Source organism: Podarcis melisellensis (genome assembly GCF_964234715.1).
Source record: "Podarcis melisellensis genome assembly, chromosome: 2".
Taxonomy (NCBI): domain Eukaryota; kingdom Metazoa; phylum Chordata; class Lepidosauria; order Squamata; family Lacertidae; genus Podarcis; species Podarcis melisellensis.
In genome coordinates, this window is record NC_138529.1 from 111,326,976 (window position 1) to 111,348,374 (window position 21,399).

Here is a 21,399-nt window from a genome sequence, read left to right on the forward strand (position 1 = left end):
AAACATTACACCCAGCTCAGCAGAGCCGCGCAACAGTAAACAAGACAGGGCGAGGAGCCACACGCCAAATTAACAGCAACAACACACCCGCCAAACACACACCGACATGGAGAAACAGTGAATCAGCCACACAGATTCAGAAGCAAAAGGGGGGTTGCAGGCAGCGAGCGAAGCCCATTTCCAGATTGTCCCAAAGAGAAAGCATAAAATAATTAAGTGTTAAGATACTTATTCTTGGGTGGGAGATGGAAACAAGACACCACCAGGGTGCCAGAAAGCAAACACACAGAAGAACCCAGTAGGATTTGCCCTCCCTTAATTTGGGTTTTGTTTTGTTTTTTCCATTTCTAGATGTTAGTAAAGGTAAAGGTAAAGGGACCCCTTGACCATTAGGTCCAGTCGTGACCGACTCTGGTGTCACGGTGCTCATCTCGCTTTACCGGTGTACAGCTTCCGGGTCATGTGGCCAGCATTACTAAGCCGCTTCTGGTGAACCAGAGAGGCAAGGAAATGCCATTTACCTTCCCGCCAGAGTGGTACCTATTTATCTACTTGCACTTTGATGTGCTTTCGAACTGCTAGGTTGGCAGGAGCAGGGACCGAGCAACGGGAGCTCACCCCGTCGCGGGGATTCGAACTGCCAACCTTCTGGTTTAACCAACAGCGCAACCCGCATCCCTTTTCTAGATGTTGTTACTGAACTACAACTCCCGTCAAGGATCCTGAGATCACGTTAAGGGTAGCCAAATTCTGTGCGATTGCCATAAAACTTAGGGAACAAGCTGTGCTATCATAATGATTAAGGCCTTAAATGATAATTTTAGGTTTACAGTCATAGCTCAGGTTGAAGTAGCTTCAAGTTAAGTATTTTTGGGTTCTGCTCTGCAGATTCTCAAAATGACGACCCGCGCACACACAGCCGCGTCTTACATTTACTTCAGGATGCGAACGGGGCTCCGGAATGGATCCGTTCATATCCAGAGGTACCACTGTATATTAGTGACCAAGTTTCCTGCTTGGCAGGGGGTTGGACTCGATGGCCCTTGTGGTCTCTTCCAACTCTATGATTCTACGATTCTAAGTTTTAATTTATATATATTTTTAACTGTTGCTATATCCGTATCGTCCCTGTTATACCTAATTGCAAATTCAAATGTATCCTCATCATGTTTTATGACTTCCTTGATATTGTAGGTGGGCTGGAACTTGTCTGTGACTGAAATAAATTCGTTCGAACTACAACTCCCATCATTCCTAGCCATTGGGTATGGTTGTGTGAGCTGATGCAAAATGTTGTTCAGCAGCAACAAGATCCTTTTTAGATCTTTTAATTGTTTTATAATGTGTGCATCTGCCGCCCTGGGCGGCTTCAGGAGGAAGGGCGGGATAAAATAAATTTAAATAAGCACATAATATTTTATACTATTAACAGCATCTGGAGGCCCACTGGTTCCTGGCCCCTGCCCTAGTCCCTCCCGAACCACTTCCTTCCAGACATTTCACACGCAGGCTTGTTCAGTCAAGCTGCCATTTGTCAGGAACTCCCTGCCAATATGGCAACGCTGGTAGAATCATAGAGTTGGAAGGGACCCTGAGGGTCATCTAGTCCAACCCCCTGCACTGCAGGAAGATGCAGCTGCCCCATACGGGAATCAAACCTGCAACCTTGGCGTTATCAGCACTGTGCTCCAGCCAACTGAGCTATCGAGGTTCATTTTCCTTTCGTTAGCGCAGCATCTCTCAATCTGCTCTTTAGCTGTGGTCACTCATCTTCATCATCCTCGTTATTTAATGCATTTTTATCCCACCTTTTAATCCAAGGAGCTCTCCATCTCTAGATTATCCTCGCAACAAGTCAGGCTGAGAGACTGTGTCTGGCTACGACATGGAGGTCGGATCAGGCCCAATCGCCTTCTAAATCAGGCCCACAGATAGTCCGGGAATCAGCATGTTTTTACATGAGTAGAACGTGTCCTTTTATTTAAAATGCATCTCTGGGTTATTTGTGAAGCATAGGAATTTGTTCATTTTCTCCCCAAAATATAGTCCGGCCCCCCACAAGGACTGGGGGCCAGTGAACCGGCCCCCAGCTGAAAAGGTTTTATGACCCCTGGGCTACGAGGTCACCCAGTGAGCTTCATGGCCTTATGGGAATTCAAACCCTGGTCTCCCGAGTCCTAGTCCAACATCCTAACCACTATACCACACTGAACCGAATCATGCCAGAGGTTGGAATAGATAACCCTTGGAATGACCCAACTCTGAGATTCTATGCCAAGTGGTGCTTCCAAGCAAAGTTCAGCCAGCATTGCAAGTGTACATAATATTCTGAAGTTCATTTTCTTGCATTTATGTCCCCCGCTTTCTTTCATCGTGGAACCCAAGATGGTGTTCATGCGGTTACCAAGGAGGTCATGCACCCAGGCACTGACCAGACCCAACGATGCTTAGCTTCAGAAAGGTGAGGGGGACCATATGTCTTCAGACTGCCAAAATCTCTTCTTAAAAAAAAGTAAAGGACCCCTGACAGTTAAGTCCAGTTGCGGACGACTCTGGGGTTGCTCACTTATCTCGCTCTATAGGCTGAGGGAGCCAATGTTTGTCTGCAGACAGTTTTTCTGGGTCGTGTGGCCAGCACGACTAAGACGTTTCTGGTGAACCAGAGCAGCGCACGGAAACGCCATTTACCTTCCCACCGGAGCGGTACCTATTTATCTACTTGCACTTTGACGTGCTTTCGAACTGCTAGGTTGGCAGGAGCAGGGACCGAGAAATGGGAGCTCACCCCCGTCACGGGGATTCAAACCGCCGACCTTCTGATCAGCAAGCCCTAGGCTCAGTGGTTTAGACCACAGCGCCACCCCTGTCCCCAAACCTCTTCTTAGTAGGTATAAAACCAATTGCAACACACATGCTAGAACAATTCCATCAAAATATTGCAACATCCATAAATTAAAATGTGCAATAATGCAACCCCATTAAGATGGAACAACAGTTAAAACAGCAATTAAAATTATCATATCATATCCTGGGTGCCAGTTGAGGGGGGGAGGGGGAGTAGGATTGCAGTATTTTCCCACCAACAAAAATATGACTCTTTAAACATTAGTTTACGGCAGTCAAAAGAGGAGATTGGGGCAGAGGTGTTCAGTTGCCTCTTCCCATGCATGTGTCCCAATGACCACATAAACAACTTTATAATAAAATAATAATAATAAATTTATGCCCTGCCCATCTAGCCAGGTTTCCCCAGCCACTCTGGGCGGCTCCCAGCAGAATATTAAAACACGATAAAACATCAGACATTAAAAACTTCCCCAAACAGGGCTGCCTTCAGATGTCTTGTAAAAGTAACATAGTTGTTTATTTCTTTGACATCTGATGGGAGGGTGTTCCACAGGGCGGGTGCCACTACTGAGAAGGCCCTCTGCCTGGTTCCCTGTAACCTCACTTATCACAGTGAGGGAACCGCCAGAAGGCCCTCGGAGCTGGACCTCAGTGTCTGGGCTGAACGATGAGGGTGGAGACGCTCCTTCATTTATTTAGGTAAAGGGACCCCTGACCATTAGGTCCAGTCGTGAGCGACTCTGGGGTTGCGGCGCTCATCTCACTTTATTGGCCAAGGGAGCTGGCGTACAGCTTCCAGGTCATGTGGCCAGCAGGACTAAGCCACTTCTGGCGAACCAGAGCAGTGCACGGAAACACCGTTTACCTTCCCGCCGGAGTGGTACCTATTTATCTACTTGCACTTTGATGTGCTTTCAAACTGCTAGGTTGGCAGGAGCAGGGACCGAACACTGGGAGCTCACCCCGTCACGGGGATTCGAACCGCCAACCTTCTGATCGGCAAGTCCTAGGCTCTGTGGTTTAACCCACAGCGCCACCCGCGTCCCTTCATTTATTTACTGTTCAGGCCAGTCATTTCCTCTCAGCCTAACCTACCTCTCAGGGGTGTCGTGGGAAGTAAACGAAGAGCGAAGAGCCATGCATGCCACCTTGGGCTCCTTGAAGGAAAAAATGGGGTATGAATGCACTAAGTCAGTAAATAAATACTGCTGTAGCACAGAGTACAGAAAGTGGCCCCGGAGTAAGTCTTTAGCTGCAAATACTCTGCTTGAAAGTACATGAGCACAAATCGCATGCAGGTGTCTCAGGAGGAGCAAAAAAGGGCAAAATCATAGCTGTTCTTTTGTGCAAAATAAAACAAAGTTACGAAAAAGAATTTCAATGTGCAAAATTTATACTGCTCACAGTGCAGGATCTTGTTTTTTCATAATGCAGGACTGATGTAAGATGCTTGTTATTTTTTTTAATGTGTAGGGAATTTAGGTCCATAACCACAAATGGCCACAGAAATGTTGCGCAGTTGGTGTGCACCAATTGACGCAAGACAACCCCCAAAACCCCATGCAAAACCAGTGGTGGCAAGAAAACAGGTGCAGTCCTGTTAAGTTCAAAAGTTATTTTATATATTCAATTCAGGAATTAGAAACCAATGTTCCAAGTACCGGTCAGTCACCCCAGTTTCTTCACACTTATGGACAAAACACCAATGTTGCTGGACTCCAGCTTCCATTATCTATAGCCACTGGCTGGGGCTAGTGGGAGTTCAAAAACATCTGGAGGGAGGGACATGGGCCCCTTTACTCTCTACCAAGTAGAACGCAGCGAACATATTTTTCCTGGTTTCTCAGTACGTAAGACTTTTTAAAGATGAAAGCTGAGAATGCACACTAGATATTATAGCTTGGCATTTTGTTGAGGGGCCCAGTCCCCCACTGTCAGGGACTGGCTGAAAGAGGACGACTGGTGAGAGGCACCAGCTGGGGACCCCCAAGGGAAACCCCAGAGGAGGAAGGCTCAGAGCCCAGGGATTGGCGGCGGGACACCAAGGAGAGGGGGGAAATTGGGAGGAGGTTCTAGATGCTGAAGGAGCAACAGGGTTTAGTGAGCAGGAGGAATATGTGACAGGGAGCTGTTCAGACTCTGAGGCTGAAGCAGATGAGAGGAATCAGGATACTGCTGAAGAATCCAGGGGGGTCTCCGTCTCCTGCTGTGACAAGCCCACCTCTACCCTGGTTTTGAAGAACGTGCTGAATATTGAGGAGGGCAGAACAGAGGCCAGAGGGAGGCAGTTTGAGAGTGCTTGAGAAACATCCAGGAGAGGAGGAGCCTTAGAAAGGCTGGAGGGCAGGGACTTGCTCCACAGGGCAAGACCTACTGTGAAGTGTTGCCGAGTTGTGTGTCGTTTCCTTGAAGAGTTAACTTCACCGACAAGTGACCTGCTGCATCTGACTCCAGCCTTGACACCCACATGGCCACAGCTCTGGGAAAAGTCCTTCCCATCTCGTGGGAAGTTTCCCAGGTCAGATCCCAGAGTTTCCCCCATACGTCTACATTTGTCACTGACAAATTCTGGACTCGCCAGTTTTTGGAGTTGTTTTTTTGGGACTGGGATACAATCGCATCCCACCAAATTCAGGTTGCACAATTATAATTGCTTGCAACATGGAGATAGGCTGGATGTTTTGCAACAAGGCAAGTGATGGAGGACATGCACTGGGAGGTGTGACCTGGGTCTGATGCAACTCGTCACCTAGGCTTCCTGCCAGCAAATCAGTGTGCATGCTCAATAAACAGGTTGTCTGGAAGTGCCCTCTCTTAGGGTGAGGAGGCAGCTAAGGTTGAGCAGATGGGCCATGCTGCAAAGAAGAGGTGGATTAAAAGTCCCAGAAAGGACAGAGGGAACACAGGAAACTGCTATTGGTCCATCAGACTCAGTAATGTCTACACCAACTAGCAGTTCTTAAGATTTCAGGCAGAGAAATTCTCCCAGCCATACCTGGGGATGGAACCTGGGACTTTATATGTACCAGGCAAGAGCTCTACCACTGAGCTATAACCCTTCTTCAGAAGGTGCATCATGATTCACAGACCAGTTCATCATCAGTTCTATAAAAAGGAATCCATTTTTCCCCCAGGCCAGAAATCCCTGCTTAAGAGGCAAGAGAGTATCTCTACAAAGACTTATTTGTTCCTAAAGGTGCAAGAATGGAATAGCTGACCAATCCTCAGAAGAGAGGGGAAGGAGAGGAGAAGGAAAAGCAGGGAAAAGCACATCACACATTTAAAGCACACTGCTTCTTACAAAAGAATCTTGGGAACTGTGGTTTGCTACGGGTGCTGGGAATTGTAGCTCCATAAGGGATGTGGGTGGCGCTGTGGGTTAAACCACAGAGCCTAGGACTTGCCGATCAGAAGGTCGGTGGTTTGAATCCCCGCAACGGGGTGAGCTCCTGTTGTTCAGTCCCTGCTCCTGCCAACCTAGCAGTTCGAAAGCACGTCAAAGTGCAAGTAGATAAATAGGTACCACTCCAGCGGGAAGGTAAATGGCATTTCTGTGCGCTGCTCTGGTTCGCCAGAAGTGGCTTAGTGATGCTGGCCACATGACCCGGAAGCTGTATGCTGGCTCCCTCGGAAAATAAAGTGAGATGAGCGCCGCAACCCCAGAGTCACTCACGACTGGACCTAATGGTCAGGCGTCCTTTTACCTTTACCTTAACAGATAAACTGCAGTGCCCAGGACTGTTTGCGAAATTTGTGTGCCTTAAGATTAGGGTGTGTACGCAACCTAAGCTAAGGCAAGTGAAAAACACAGTAATGAAGGTAACTACTGAGCAGCGCTACCTCACCATTTGGAGAAGGGAAGAATTTCCTAGTGGGGATGCAGAACCTGTTAGCACTGCAAAACTTGACTTATTTCCTCTCTCCTGTCCAGCCCCTAAACATACATAATACAAAGGAACAGCTTCAAAGTCACAGGCTGTTGGCCAGAGCAGTAACTAACCCTACCGAGCCATTGCATCCAACTAGTTTTTGGTTTTGCTGTTGCCGAAATGCCGGTGTGTTCCTTGCTCTGAGCTCCTTTGGGAGGAAAAGCGGCGTATAAAACCGATGCACAAATGCAACACAACACTCCCCAAAAAAGATGAATATCTCTCTCTCTCTCTTTCTCTCTCTCTCTCACACACACACACCCAAAGCCACAAAAATTAGCGAGATCCTGTGAAAATCCAACGCAGGCACCAAAAGAGCCGCACGGCTGAAGCATTCCTGAGATTGCAAGCAGGGTTTTCACCAATGGATCGGAGCAAAGCGCGATTCTGCTCTTTTCGATTTGACCAGCAGCCAGACGTGCAGGCGCTAATGTTGCGAAGAGCCTCTCTTGCGCACCAAGCTGTGGTTCAAATAAATAACTATAGCAGGCGGCCGGCTCGGCAGAGAACGAAAGCAGATGCGAACAAAAGCCCTCTTCCACTTTTCCTTCGGTAGGCACGGAGTTATTTGCCCCGCCGAAACGACTATAGCCGCCGCCGCCCCTCCATTTCTTTTGCGCCTTTTGTAAATTTGCAAAGAATTAACGCTGGCAGGAAGAAATCCGCCCTTTCTTTCCCCAGCGATCGAGAAACTAAGGCGTCCCCTCTCCACCCAACCTCATTGCAAAGCCATAATATATATACATATATAAGAACTCCGGGTCATAAAAGCCGCTTGCGCTCCTGTATCTTTAAGGGCTGCCGAGCGGGGAAAATTCCACCAGGTTCGCCTTCTCTAGCCGGTGCAGTTAGGAGAAGGGGGGTGGGCGCTGGGGAGCCACCCCCCGGAGGAAAAGTCCTCTCTGTATGTGCAACTCTTCAAAAATACAGTATCCATACCTGAAAACCTCAACGGAGGCCAAAAGGAAAAGTCGACGCGACCCTCCCGGCTCCCTTGCAGGCCCTTCTCCAGCCACAGCAGATCCGTATGAATGATCTCCGCTGCGGATCCCCGATCAAGCCCCATTCAGCATCAAACCCAAACCCATTCCCATCCTCGCCCCACACGCTCCCAGCTTAAGATCGTGGAAGAATTCGCCACCCCGCCTCTCCTGAATGGGATTCCCCATCTGTAAACCCCATTAATTCGCAAACTTTTATTTATTTTTCCCCCGCCGCCTTGCAGTTCACCGGACCGTGCGCCCCACCGCCGCCCATCGGATCTTGCCTGGATCAAGACACCGGCCGCTTCCCTGCCCCCATCCGCCAGCTGATCTCTTCTCTTCTCTCTCTCTCTCGCTTTTTCTCTTGTTGTTTATTTCCCCTCTCGTGCTGGAGCGCGCGCGTCAGATCCGGGGATGCTCCCCCGCCCCCGGCGACCGCGCAGGCGTCCCTGGAAACCAAATGTGGCAACGTTCTATTCCCACCCCCGCTCCATTCATCGCGAAACTGGCGCCCCCTAAAGAGAGGAAGAGACCGAGAATCAGATGGGGGGCTGGGGGTCAAGCCGGAATCACAACCCCCTCCCTCCCTCTCTGTGCTAGAATGTTCTCGGACATCTGGATTTGCAACAATAATACTGTAATAACAAAAAAGGGCTAATTTGCCTCTTATGAATGCAAACCTCCGGTGTCCCAAAGCGTCGGCTTCCAGTGCCTGCAAATGAAGGCTTTGATTTCTACCAGTTGCCAGTTAGGAAGCTCAGACTGAAAGGGGAGCCGCACTAAAAGAAAGCTCTTGACCAGGGGTCAGCAAACTTTTTCAGCAGGGGGCTGGTCCACTGTCCCTCAGACCTTGTGGGGGGCCGGACTATATTTTTTGGGGGGGGGATGAACAAATTCCTATGCCCCACAAATAACCCAGAGATGTATTTTAAATAAAAGGACACATTCTACTCATGTAAAAACACGCTGATTCCTGGACCATCCGTGGGCTGGATTTAGAAGGCGATTGGGCCGGATCCGGCCCCCGGGCCTTAGTTTGCCTAGCCATCCTTTTGTTTGTTTGTTTTTAAGATTTTTATTAAAGTTTCAAGTATTTTATAAAAACTAAATTAAACAATACAATAATACAAACAAACAAACAAAAATAAAAACAAGTATAATCTCAGTTATAATCTCAGTCCCTTATTTTCTTATAACTTATTTCCCCGACTTCCTCATACCTCCCCTTTCTGTATTCCAATTTCTAATTTATTAATTCATCAAATCCTTTCCCTTTGCCTACCCATCCTTTTGAACCAACCAACCCCCCCCCCTTCTTTTAGTTTTAAAACCTAATAATCCCCGGCAATGTTCCCTCATGCATAAATCCTATTAACATTAATGGCATTTGCTCTCAAATAAGGGTTGCAACCAAGTACTACTGTCATGTGCATTTGCTGCGGGTGCTGAGGCCGGGGCTAAGCGTTGAGGCAGCTGGTTGGTCATTTTGAGTATTCTGTACTAGGTGGGCCATTGGCCTGATGCAGCAGCCAGGTTACTCTCTTATCTTCTCACCTACAGCTGTATCCTATGTAAACCACTGGAACAGACTCTTGCCACACGTTGACACTTCTGCAGAAAGTATTGCGCCAGCTTCCAGCTGGCCAAGTTAAACGATTTAAGTGCGAGTTCCTTTTTCTGGTGCACACAACCCTATAGAGCTTAGGACCTAAAAGATCACCTGCACTCTGCAGGAGAGGGTCTCCGGGAGATACAACCTCATCAGGAGACCCATCGATATGGAGGCCTTTCATATGGTGACAACACCTGCCCCTGGGAACTCCATCGGATTATATTGATTTATGGTTTACTTCCTACATTTATTTCCCACATATATGGTACATGCTAAGGGACCACTTCAGCCCTGAGTGCTCACTGGAAGTAGTGATGTATGGAAGTGAGAGCTGGACCATAAAGAAGGCTGATCGCCGAAGAATTGATGCTTTTGAATTCTGGTGCTGGAGGAGACTCTTGAGAGTCCCATGGCCTGCAAGAAGATCAAACCTCTCCATTCTGAAGGAAATCAGCCCTGAGTGCTCACTGGAAGGACAGATCCTGAAGCTGAGGCTCCAGCACTTTGGCCACCTCATGAGAAGAGAAGACTCCCTGGAAAAGACCCTGATGTTGGGGAAGATGGAGGGCACAAGGAGAAGGGGACGACAGAGGACGAGATGGTTGGACAGTGTTCTCGAAGCTACCAGCATGAGTTTGACCCAATTGCGGGAGACAGTGGAAGACAGGAGTGGCTGGCGTGCTCTGGTCCAGGGGGTCGCAAAGAGTCAGACACGACTAAACGCCTAAACGACAACAACAACAACTAATTACTTTGTATCTGGCTCACATAAAAGGACAAAAAAGGAAAGGGCTGTAGTTCAGTGGTAGAGCTACTACCTTGTATGCAGAAGTTCCAGGTTCAGTCCCCTGCATCTCCAGCTGTCGAGATTTGGAGAGAGCCTTTCCTGAAACCCTGGAGAGCTGCTGCCAGTCAGTGTGGACAATGCTAAAGTACATGAACTGATGCTCTGCTTCAGATGGTCTTTTTTTAAAAAGTTCCATTAAAAAATTTGAAGAGTTGCAATTCTGCTTGAGGCAGCGAAATGTGTTAGTAAATATTCATAAACAACACAGAGAGATGATTAAAAAAAATCCATCTCGCCTGCAGTCTCAGAGAAGATCTAGGCCATACACTTTTTTAAGAGACAATGTGGTTAGAACAATTACAGGGCACTGCTACGCATCCCTGTTCAGAAGAAAACTCCATGTTAAGTGTTCATAACAATATTGCAGTCTCCAGGTACCAGCCCTACATGCGTTCACATGGCAGCAAGCCCAGTTTGACACAATAAGAATCATATCCAAGTAAACATTCAGTCTGGAAGAGGGACCGCTGTCTGATGTTTTCTGTTCAAACCGTGGGCCGATCATGGACTGTTATTATGATTATTTTACTATTAGGCTGCCTATCATTTCTCCTAAGCAAAAGTGATATTCCCTTAGGTAGGAGCTGAGTTCCCCCCAACACTTAACCTGGTGACATGTGACTTTGTTTGCTAGGGAAACAATCCAAAGCAGTAAGGGCTTGTCAAGTGGGAAATGTCAAAGTGGTGGTTGCTCAAGGAGCTGTCAAGGGGAAAGGGAGCCTTCTGAAGAAGCAAGAGGGAAAAGGAAATGTTGCCAAATGGGTTGAATTTGGCAGGGCTAAAAAAAGAAATAAATCAGTATGTCGCTATCTGTCAGGGAACTGCCATCGGAGAGTCAGGTGGTGGAAGGGCTCAAGGAGGCTAGGAGACCTTCGGATGCTGAGGAAGGAACCAGTAGGGGGAGAGGGAGAGTTCCTGCAGAAACTCAATCGGAGGAATGGCTCCAAGATGTTTCCAGTGAGAACAGCGGGGAGGGCTCAGGACCTCCGCTGGGGACGCCCACTCCGCGGAGGAAACTGTCACGCAGAGAATCCATAAGGAGAGTTTCCGTCAAGGAACTCTTATGTTGGCGTAAATTCCGGAAGCGCCCACTGACGGATTCTGCCAGCGATTGAGGTAGCCATGCACCCATGGCTCCGCGGACTGGGAGAGTTTAGGAACTGATGGCAAAACTTGGAGGGCTTAAAGGCTTACGCACGAGCAGCCCCCTTTTCCCATTACACTATCTGTACTTCTTTGCATGTCATTTTCCTCTGAACCCACAGCTTACAACTTACCCACCACCAGACAGGTGTATCTATACCTGCAAGGGGGAAAGACTGTATAGTTCGGTGGTAGAGAATCTGCTTTGCAGGCAGAAGGTCCCAAGTTCAAATCCCGGCATAGCTAGGTAGGGCTGGAAGAGAATGACTGGAAATCGTGGAGCCATGCTGCCAGTCAGTGTAGGCTATACTGAGTTAGATGCACAAGTGGTTTGAGCATAGCTGTCAACTGTCCCTTATTTGGTGGTAAAGTCCCTTATCCCTGCGCTGTGTCCCACAGCTGTCCCTTATTGATGATGTCCCTTAAATTTCCCAGGATTCAAAGGAAGCAGCTCCTCTCCCTCCCTCCCTTCCGGCCAGGGAGGAGGGAGGCTCCAGCTGTGTTGCTTGGCTGCGTTGCTCACCCAATAAGGAGTCTAAGAATGACTGGGGGGTAGAGCTTGCATGCTTTGTGCTGATCAAATCGGCCGCGTTGCCTGGGGACTCGCCTTTGCTCAGCGCTTCCCAGCGGAGAGGTGACGGTGGTTTTCCTTGCTGCATCCCCTTTGCCGGGTTGCTGCGCTGTGGGAACCACCGCTTGAGGCTTTGTTTGGCTGCTGGCTGGGCTTTCTGCCTTTGGCTCGGAGGGGCTCAGAAGTTGAACATACCTGTGACTGGAAAATCCCTTATTTTGGCTGCTGGTTCCTTATTTTCAAATCTGTAAGTTGACAGCTATGGGTCTGACTCAATATAAGGCAGTGTCCTATGTTCCTGTGGACTGTTATTGCTGGCATCCATCTGTCTGGAGAGACAATGGAGTGTGCCTCCAGGGGTGAAGCCAAACCAATGAGTTAGAAGGACCAAAGTGATCTCCCAGGGGCTCAAGCCTGGTCAGTGTGTATGGAGGTCCTGTGCTGCCCAGGTGACAAAACCTCTTGGCCTCACTGATGTGGTCCAAAGGGAAGCAGAGCAAGATGTCTCGCACTAGCTTGGCTGCAGGAGTTCACAGGAGGGGTTCAAGGCACCATCTAACTGTCTAATAATAATAATAATAATAATAATAATAATAATAATAATAATAATAATAGATTATTTATACCCCGCCCATCTGGCTGAGTTTCCCCAGCCACTCTGGGCAGCTTCCAATCAAGTGTTTAAAACAATACAGCATTAAATATTAAAAGCTTCCCTAAACAGGGCTGCCTTCAGATGTTTTTTAAAGAGAAGATAGCTGCTTATTTCCTAAACATCCGAAGGGAGGGCGTTCCACAGGGCAGGCGCTACTACCAAGAAGGCCCTCTGTCTGGTTCTCTGTAACTTCACTTCTCGCAATGAGGGAACTGCCAGAAGGCCCTCGGTGCTGGATCTCAGTATCCGGGCAGAACAATGGGGGTGGAGACGCTCCTTCAGGTATACTGGGCTGAGGCCGTTTAGGGCTTTCAAGGTCAGCACCAACACTTTGAATTGTGCTCGGAAACATACTGGGAGCCAATGCAGATCTCTCAGGACCGGTGTTATGTGGTCCTGGCGGCCACTCCCAGTCACCAGTCTAGCTGCCGCATTCTGGATTAATTGCAGTTTCCGGATCACCTTCAAAGGTAGCCCCACATATAGCAGCGCATTGCAATAGTCCAAGCGGGAGATAACCAGAGCATGCACCACTCTGGCACGTCTTAGGGTTTGTGTCAGGTTTACTCCTCAGCCACTCCTTCTCCTGAAGGATCAGAGTTTTTCTTCTGCTAGATGGTCTCCCTTCCCAGCCTGAGGAGCCCCATCTGCCTGTCACTTCCCTCTGCAGCACATGCAGAAACTGTTGGACCCGCTTTTGGTTGTGAAATAAATAAATTAAGGTCATATTCATATATATATATATATATATATATGCTTTCGTAGATTTTCACGGGTATAGGAATGCAGGTTTTGGTGTCCTCGGGTGTCTTCCCGTGTAAAAGTTGGGGTGTCTAGGCGACGTTTCGACGAGGTCTCACTCGTCATCTTCAGGCTGGTGCTTTCGGCTTCTTGTTACTGGAACAGAGCAGGATCTCAGTGTTTGAGTTCCTATAAATACTGTTGAGGGGGTGTGGTGTATAGCCTCCAATGTTCTGGGCAGAGAGGAAGTTCCCAGGCTAGTGTGCCTTTTCTTCTTTTGTTCCTTAATTACTTGAGGGATATCTTGAGTGATTTCTTGAGTGATATCTTGAGTACTACTTAGGTGGGTCATTAGGTGTGGATTAGTTGCTAAAGTCTTTGTGTCTTGACCTCTTGAACTTTAACATGGAACATCACCACAAGAGAATAATCATGGAAGCCATCGAGATAGAGAAACACCCTCACAACATGAACAAGCGTGACGACACATCCCGCTTGCCAGACATCTGGAAATTAGCCCTCCCCACAAAAACTGACACCAGATCCAGAGGCACACAGAACGCTATCACCAATCAACCACACCAGACCCAAACCCAGACCCTCTCCACAGATAAATTACAGACACCATCCAGTAGCCAAACCATGGTGGCGCCTCCGGATGCTGCACCCCCCTGCAATCCCTACACAGATCTGGCTGACACAGGCCACAAAACCACAGCTCGCCCCTATACACGAAGCCAAGCCAGAGCACAACTAAGTGCAGTACAGCCATCTTCTCAGAAAAACTCTTCACAAAGTTCAAGAGGTCAAGACACAAAGACTTTAGCAACTAATCCACACCTAATGACCCACCTAAGTAGTACTCAAGATATCACTCAAGAAATCACTCAAGATATCCCTCAAGTAATTAAGGAACAAAAGAAGAAAAGGCACACTAGCCTGGGAACTTCCTCTCTGCCCAGAACATTGGAGGCTATACACCACACCCCCTCAACAGTATTTATAGGAACTCAAACACTGAGATCCTGCTCTGTTCCAGTAACAAGAAGCCGAAAGCACCAGCCTGAAGATGACGAGTGAGACCTCGTCGAAACGTCGCCTAGACACCCCAACTTTTACACGGGAAGACACCCGAGGACACCAAAACCTGCATATATATATATATATATATATATATATATATATATATATATACACACACACACACACACACACACACACATATATAAAGTTCATAAATTTACCAAGCAAACGCGTACATAAATATATAAACCACATGTCTGAAGCAGCACAGGAATGCAGTCCTGGAACCATTTTGACTCCCAAACTGACCAAATGTTTTCTCTGCAAAGTTAAAGGAAAATGGAAGAGCCTCCCCATTGTCTTTCCCTTCACAAAACCTGTCTTAAGGGTGTATCTGTGTATGAATAGGGTGAGCCTGTGACCTGGCTCAGGAACTAAGTATTTATCATTACAAAAGACTGGCCAGGCTCCCCAGGGTATCCAATCAAGTGACCATTAATAGGTACCCTGCCAGACTGGAGATAAACAACACACTCAGATTTCAGCTGTAGATTGCCCTTTCTGTGATGTAGGTATGATGTGTCTGAGGGTGGTCTTGGACTCCAAGGCGGGCAATTTAAAATGTCTATATAAAGGCGGACACACCTTGGTTCTGGGTCCTTCTCCTGCGTGTGAGGGGAGCACCCTGTTGCAACAGTTCAATAAAGATCAGGCTTGCAAGGTGCTTTGCTTCTCAATATTCTCTGGTTGGCCTCTGTTCTTTTCTCCGACCGATGGAGAACCTACAAAGGACTCTATAAAGGCTCTTGTGTCCCCTATAAGGGAATAAGGGCAGATTTTTGTTTATTACAGTCGCATCCACTCAGTCTGCCAGAGCCTGCCTTTGCATGCAAGAGAAGTCACTAACTCACCAAAGGTTTGAGACTCACCTGAGGATTACACTTCATGTGCATGTTGGACTCTAATCAGTGAAAGCAGATGCCATAATGACATCTGCTAGTCTTTAAAGTGCTACATGACTCTGCTGTTTAACACTGTGACAGATGAAACACTGCTATTTTGCTATAAACTGTTCCTCATCCTTCTTCTTCTGCTCCTTTGGTGATCACTCGTAGCTGAGTAAGATTGTCTTCCATGACAAACGTCTTAATTGTGTGTCCGTAAGTGACTGTGGAGGCCAATTCTGGATCCACACGTCCTTCCACAGTGGGAACATAGTTTTCTGGGTGAGTGTTCAGCATGGTGAGGATTTGCCAAGCGTGTTCCTCATCCAACACTCTCAACCATACTTTGTTTAACAAACCACAAGTTAAACACAAGTCGTCCCACAAACAATCAAACATACCGAAATATACTCGGAGTCAAGAGTGGATTTAATGCTCTTTATTCAGCTCATAGTGGTGAGGAGGAATGGAAGTTCCCCCAGAATGTCTGCTTTATATACATTATTTACACAATGGGCCCCACGTGATTGGCTAATTCTGGGATTCACCTGTAGGCCAATCAGGTTGTGGATTCACTTCCACCTGGAGCTGGATTGGATGGCTCCTGTGGACCAATCAGACTGCTGCATTCTGAATCCTATTGTTCTAGGACCAATCAGACTGCTGCATTCTGAATCCTATTGTTCTAGGACCAATCAGGCTGCTGCCTTTTGGATCCTATTCAACTCAGTACATAACACATACCATGGCTTGTTTCTCCAAATATTTTTTGTGTGTTCCAGCTGCTCATGCCTTTGCAAACTTGTAAACATCTGGGGTTGGCTAGTCAGAACAAACCATGGTTATGGAAAGGTGTCTGGTTCGCACATGACACCAAACCATAGCTAAAACAAACCAAGGTTCATAGGCCAGCAACAACTCTATGGTTCTTCGGTTCTGTGTTTTGAGGGATCCTAGAATTTCATAGAAGCTTCTCTGGAGGTGGGGAAGCAGTCTGGAAGAGAAAGATCCACCATGATTAAAATATATTGTTGTGCGAATCGCAAGAGAGTTTTGGGTGTGTGTTTGATTGTGGCAGCTTCTGAGTTCACACATGCTGACAGTGAGGCTGAGCAGGCCTTGCCAGTGCCTTGCATGTACTGACTGCACATTCCATAGAACGGTTCCACAATCCCCTGCAGCTCATGGCGGTTTAATGCCAGATGTTTGCTGCTTCTGAAAAGCACCTCTCCTCCCCCCCTGGGAGTCAAAATGCAACAATAGCAAACTAAACAATGAATGCTTTTGAATCCTCCAGATTACCTGTTTTTCAGCACGCATCCTGATTCATTTGGAGAGAGATTAGATTATGCTGGCTATTTAATGAACATCCATTCTGATTTGTTTGTGGGGAGGTTAGATTACATTGGGGGAACTGACATTGCATCAAGCATTATCCCTCCCACACTTCCCAGTGATTGTTCCTGTCTCTTCCTTTATCAGCGATCTTTTGGGGAAGCTGCTGCGTTGCACAAGACCAGTCGACTGTAATTTCACATCTGGAATTTGCCTGTTGAGTCCCATCCCAAACCAGAGACAATCTGGAAGAGGAAAGAATGAAAGCCAGTCTTTATTGCACATTCATTCTGATTTGCTTGCAGGGCAGTTATATAACAAAAAGCGTTCGTTCCAGATTCACTTGAGGGCAGGGTGTCTCCCCATGAATCATTCATTCATCCCAGACTTTTCCATCACTTTCTGAACTGCACCAAGCTCGTGGCGGCAGAGCACTTTAGTACATGTTAATTGTGCAAACCTACAGCTCCTGTTTCTGCTTGAATCCCTCCCACAAAATAGTGACAGGAGGCACCATTTGTTGCCCTTGCAACAAATCTGCTGTGTGAGGCAGCTGCCTCCCTCTGCCTAATGATAGAGCTGGCCCAGTGTGTGTATGCATGTTTGTGTGAATTGCATCAGCCGGAAGGCCTGCCTGAGGCCTACTGGGTTTGGATATAATTATTGGGCTATTGGCGCCATCGCTTCCCACATGGCTGTTTTATTTCTATAGCTATACCTTTGCCTGTTTGCATATGCTCTGCTCCATCCTTCCCGCATATTATTTGCTGCCTGTTCTCCTCTCCAATGTGCCCCTCCTCCTCCACCTCCTGCCTTCGGGTATCAGCAAAGTCATGAAGCCACAAAAGAGGGTGATGCTACAAATTCAGCCTGATGCAAAGCAGACAATATCCAGGGTCCAGAAGACCTATTGAATCATTGCAAACAATATCCTTTCCTCTCTCTGTGCAGCCCTTTCCTTCAGGGAAACATTACTTGTCAAATGTAGCTGAAATATTCAGTTTGGCATGCCTGCCTTTAAAAGAAACAAACAAAAAAAAAGTCTGCTCTAATTTAATCAGTGCATGTTTTTATCTTCTGCGCACCTCACATATTCTGTTTCTTCTGCTTTTGATCTGCTAAGGAATGTTTCTTACTTTATTTGGAGAAGTAAAGGTCTGGAGCCCAAGACAAATTATTTTAAATCTCTCCATTCCTATTAGCTTACTCAGAGAAGTAGGTCACACTGAGCTAAATATGCATCACTCTCCAGTTAGCATGAACAGCAGGAGTGGGGATTTCTTTTCCAGCTCAAGGGCCACATTCTGTTTTAGGGTCCCTGAGGGGGAGCACATTTCAGTAGTAGGCAGAGCCAGGGGCAAAAGTGAGCAGAGCAATGGATTTGCCCTTCTACAACAGACCTCACCAGAGCTTTCCAAACTGTGTGTCGTGACACGTGTCAGCTGCAGCGTGTCACACAAACGCTCCTCCCAGGGCTGGAAAGGGGTTAGTTTAAACTGTTTTGCTGCTGTTGTAAACAAAATCTGGTCTTGTTCCGTTATGGGGTACACAAGAGCATTTATAGAGTCCTTTGTAGGTTCTCCATCGGTAGGAGAAAGGAAGACTGAACAGAGAATATTGAGAAACAAAGCAGCTAGTAAGACTGATCTTTATTGAACTGTTGCAACAGGGTGCTCCCCTCACATGCAGGAAAGGAGGAGGACCCCGAACAAAGGTGTGCCTGCCCTTATACAGACCATTTAAATTCCCTGCCCTAGAGCTCAAGACCACCCCTCCATACATCATACCTACATCACAGAAGGGGTGTAGCCCAAGACCACCCCTAGATACATCATACCTACATCACAGAGAAGGTGGTCTACAACAGAAATTTGAATGTTGTTGTTTTTCCTGTCTGCCAGGTTATCTGATAATGCCCTATCTGACTGCCTTTCCTACTGGTCTGGCTATTCCTTTGAGATGGTGATTACCCAATTACTGAGACAATGGGAAGGTTCCCTCACCCCTCCCTCCTTGCAGAGAAAACATTTGGTCAGTTTGGGAGTCCACATGGTTTCAGGTTGGTCTTCCTTTGCTGATCTACGTACGTGCTTGGTTGGTACATTTATGAACATTTATTATATATATAAGATCTTACATTTTATTATTACAGCCTTAAAATTATTATAACACTGCAGAAAGGGAAGGTATGAGGAAGTCCGGAAAGTAAGCCATAAGAAAGTGTAAATTGAATTTATACGTGTTTATTGTTTGTATTTTTTTATAATGTCATTTTTCTTTTTTGTTTGCTATTGTGCTTGGTTGGTGTGTGAAAAATCTGTGGAAACTTCAATAAAAATTTATTTAAAAAAAAATTATTATAACACTGGTAAAACTGAATGACTGCGCTGTGAAATGATACATGTCTAAAACATGTGTTCCCAACATGAAAAGTTTGGAAAGCTCTGGACTACACTGTAGCCATGCAAAAATAAAAGACAAAAAAAATACATAAGTTTCTATGTACCTCTCTCAATCCTCCATTTTGGTAAGCAAGAGGTATTATCATCACAGTCCAAGGACACAGTTATGGTAGAAAGGTAAAAAAGGTAAAGGACCCCTGAACGGTTAAGTCCAGTCAAAGGCGACTCTGGGGTTGCAGTGCTCATCTCCCTTTCAGGCCGAGGGAGCTAGCGTTTGTCCACTGACAGCTTTCCGGGTCATGTGGTCAGCATGACTAAACCGCTTCTGGCGCAACGGGACACCGTGATGGAAACCAGAGCGCACAGAAATGGCATTTACCTTCCCGCCACAGCAGTACCTATTTATCTACTTGCGCTGGCGTGCTTTCAAACTGCTAGGTTGGCAGGAGCTGGGACAGAACAACGCCCATTGCAGGGATTCGAAGCACTGACCTTCTGATCAGCAAGCCCAAGAGGCTCAGTGGTTTAGACCACAGCACCACCCGCATGGCAGTAAGGGGTCAGATAGGCCGGGGGGGCATATTCAGCCCCCAGACTGGTGCAGTGACTTGGCTTATGAGCTCTGTTATTATTGTTGTTGTTACTATTTATTTTTCAGTTTATATACCGTCCCTTATCAGAAGACCCCAGGGCAGTGTACGGTATTAAAAACACATTACAGAACATCAATGAGAAAACCATAATTAAATCCATAATGATAGACGGCCTAATAGTAAAATAATCATCATAATAACAGTCTATGATTGGCCCACGGTTTGAACAGAAAACATCAGACAGCGGTCCCTCTTACAGACTGAATGTTTACTTGGATATGATTCTTATTGTGTCAAACTGGGCTTGCTGCCATGTGAATGCATGTAGGGCTGGTACCTGGAGACTGCAATATTGTTATGAACACTTAACATGGAGTTTTCTTCTGAACAGGGATGCGTAGCAGTGCCCTGTAATTGTTCTAACCACATTGTCTCTTATAAAGGTGTATGGCCTAGATATCTTCTCCGAGACTGCAGGCGAGATGGATTTTTTTAAATCATCTCTCTGTTGCTTGTGAATATTTATTAACACATTTTGCTGCTTCAAGCAGAATGGAAACTCTTCAATTCTTTTAATGGTACTTTTTTTTTAAAGGAACATCAGAAGCAGAGCATCAGTTCATGTACCTTATCGCTTCTCGGCCTTTTGGCTAAGATCAAGTGTGTAGTTCATGTACCTTGGCATTGTCCACACTGACTGGTAGCATCTCTCCAGGGTTTCAGGCAAGATTCTCTCCAAATCTCCCCAGCTGGAGATTGGACCTGGAACTTCTACATACAAGGTAGTAGCTCTGCCACTGAACTACAGCCCTTCCCTTTTTTTACCTTTTATGTGAGCCAGATACAAAGTAATTCGTTGTTGTTGTTGTTGTTTAGGCGTTTAGTCGTGTCCGACTCTTCGTGACCCCATGGACCAGAGCACGCCAGGCACTCCTGTCTTCCACTGCCTCCCGCAGTTTGGTCAAACTCATGCTGATAGCTTCGAGAACACTGTCCAACCATCTCGCCCTCCATTGCTGGAATGTAAACAGACATGTGACACGTAACAATCCCATGTCTGTTCCTTAAGGTGGAATGGAAGTGTCAACAAAACCCACCACCCCTTGCAAATTCCCCTCCTTTTACACCTCACCAACATTCCAGATCCATTTGTTTTGTTTAGTCGTTTAGTCGTGTCCGACTCATCGTGACCCCCTGGACCAGAGCACGGCAGGCACTCCTGTCTTCCACTGCCTCCCACAGTTTGGTCAACTCATGCAGGTAGCTTCAAGAACACTGTCCAACCATCTCGTCCTCTGTCATCCCCTTCTCCTTGTGCCCTCCATCTTTCCCAACATCAGGGTCTTTTCCAGGGAGTCTTCTCTTCTCATGAGGTGGCCAAAGTGTTGGAGCCTCAGCTTCAGGATCTGTCCTTCCAGTGAGCACTCAGGGCTGATTTCCTTCAGAATGGAGAGGTTTGATCTTCTTGCAGTCCATGGGACTCTCAAGAGTCTCCTCCAGCACCAGAATTCAAAAGCATCAATTCTTCGGCGACCAGCCTTCTTTATGGTCCAGCTCTCACTTCCATACATCACTACTGGGAAAACCATAGCTTGAACTATATGGACCTTCGTCGGCAAGGTGATGTCTCTGCTTTTTAAGATGCTGTCTAGGTTTGTCATTCCTTTCCTCCCAATAAGTAGGCAGAGATGAGTTTTTCCTACTTGCACTTGCAGGGCTGCAGTTTGAGGCATGGCCACAAGGACCCGTTGGAAAGCTCAGATCTTGCCATATA

General features: G+C 46.9%; 1 protein-coding gene across 1 annotated transcript in view; it reads right to left on the reverse strand.

Moving 5' to 3' along the window:
* PPT2 (palmitoyl-protein thioesterase 2) overlaps positions 1–8,158 on the reverse strand; it is a 53,249-nt gene extending 45,091 nt beyond the window's left edge. The window contains exon 1 of the mRNA XM_081903456.1: positions 8,044–8,158. The gene's annotated coding sequence lies outside the window, so the exon portion shown is untranslated. The remainder of the gene's footprint in view (positions 1–8,043) is intronic.
* Between the last annotated feature and the right edge of the window lie 13,241 nt (positions 8,159–21,399).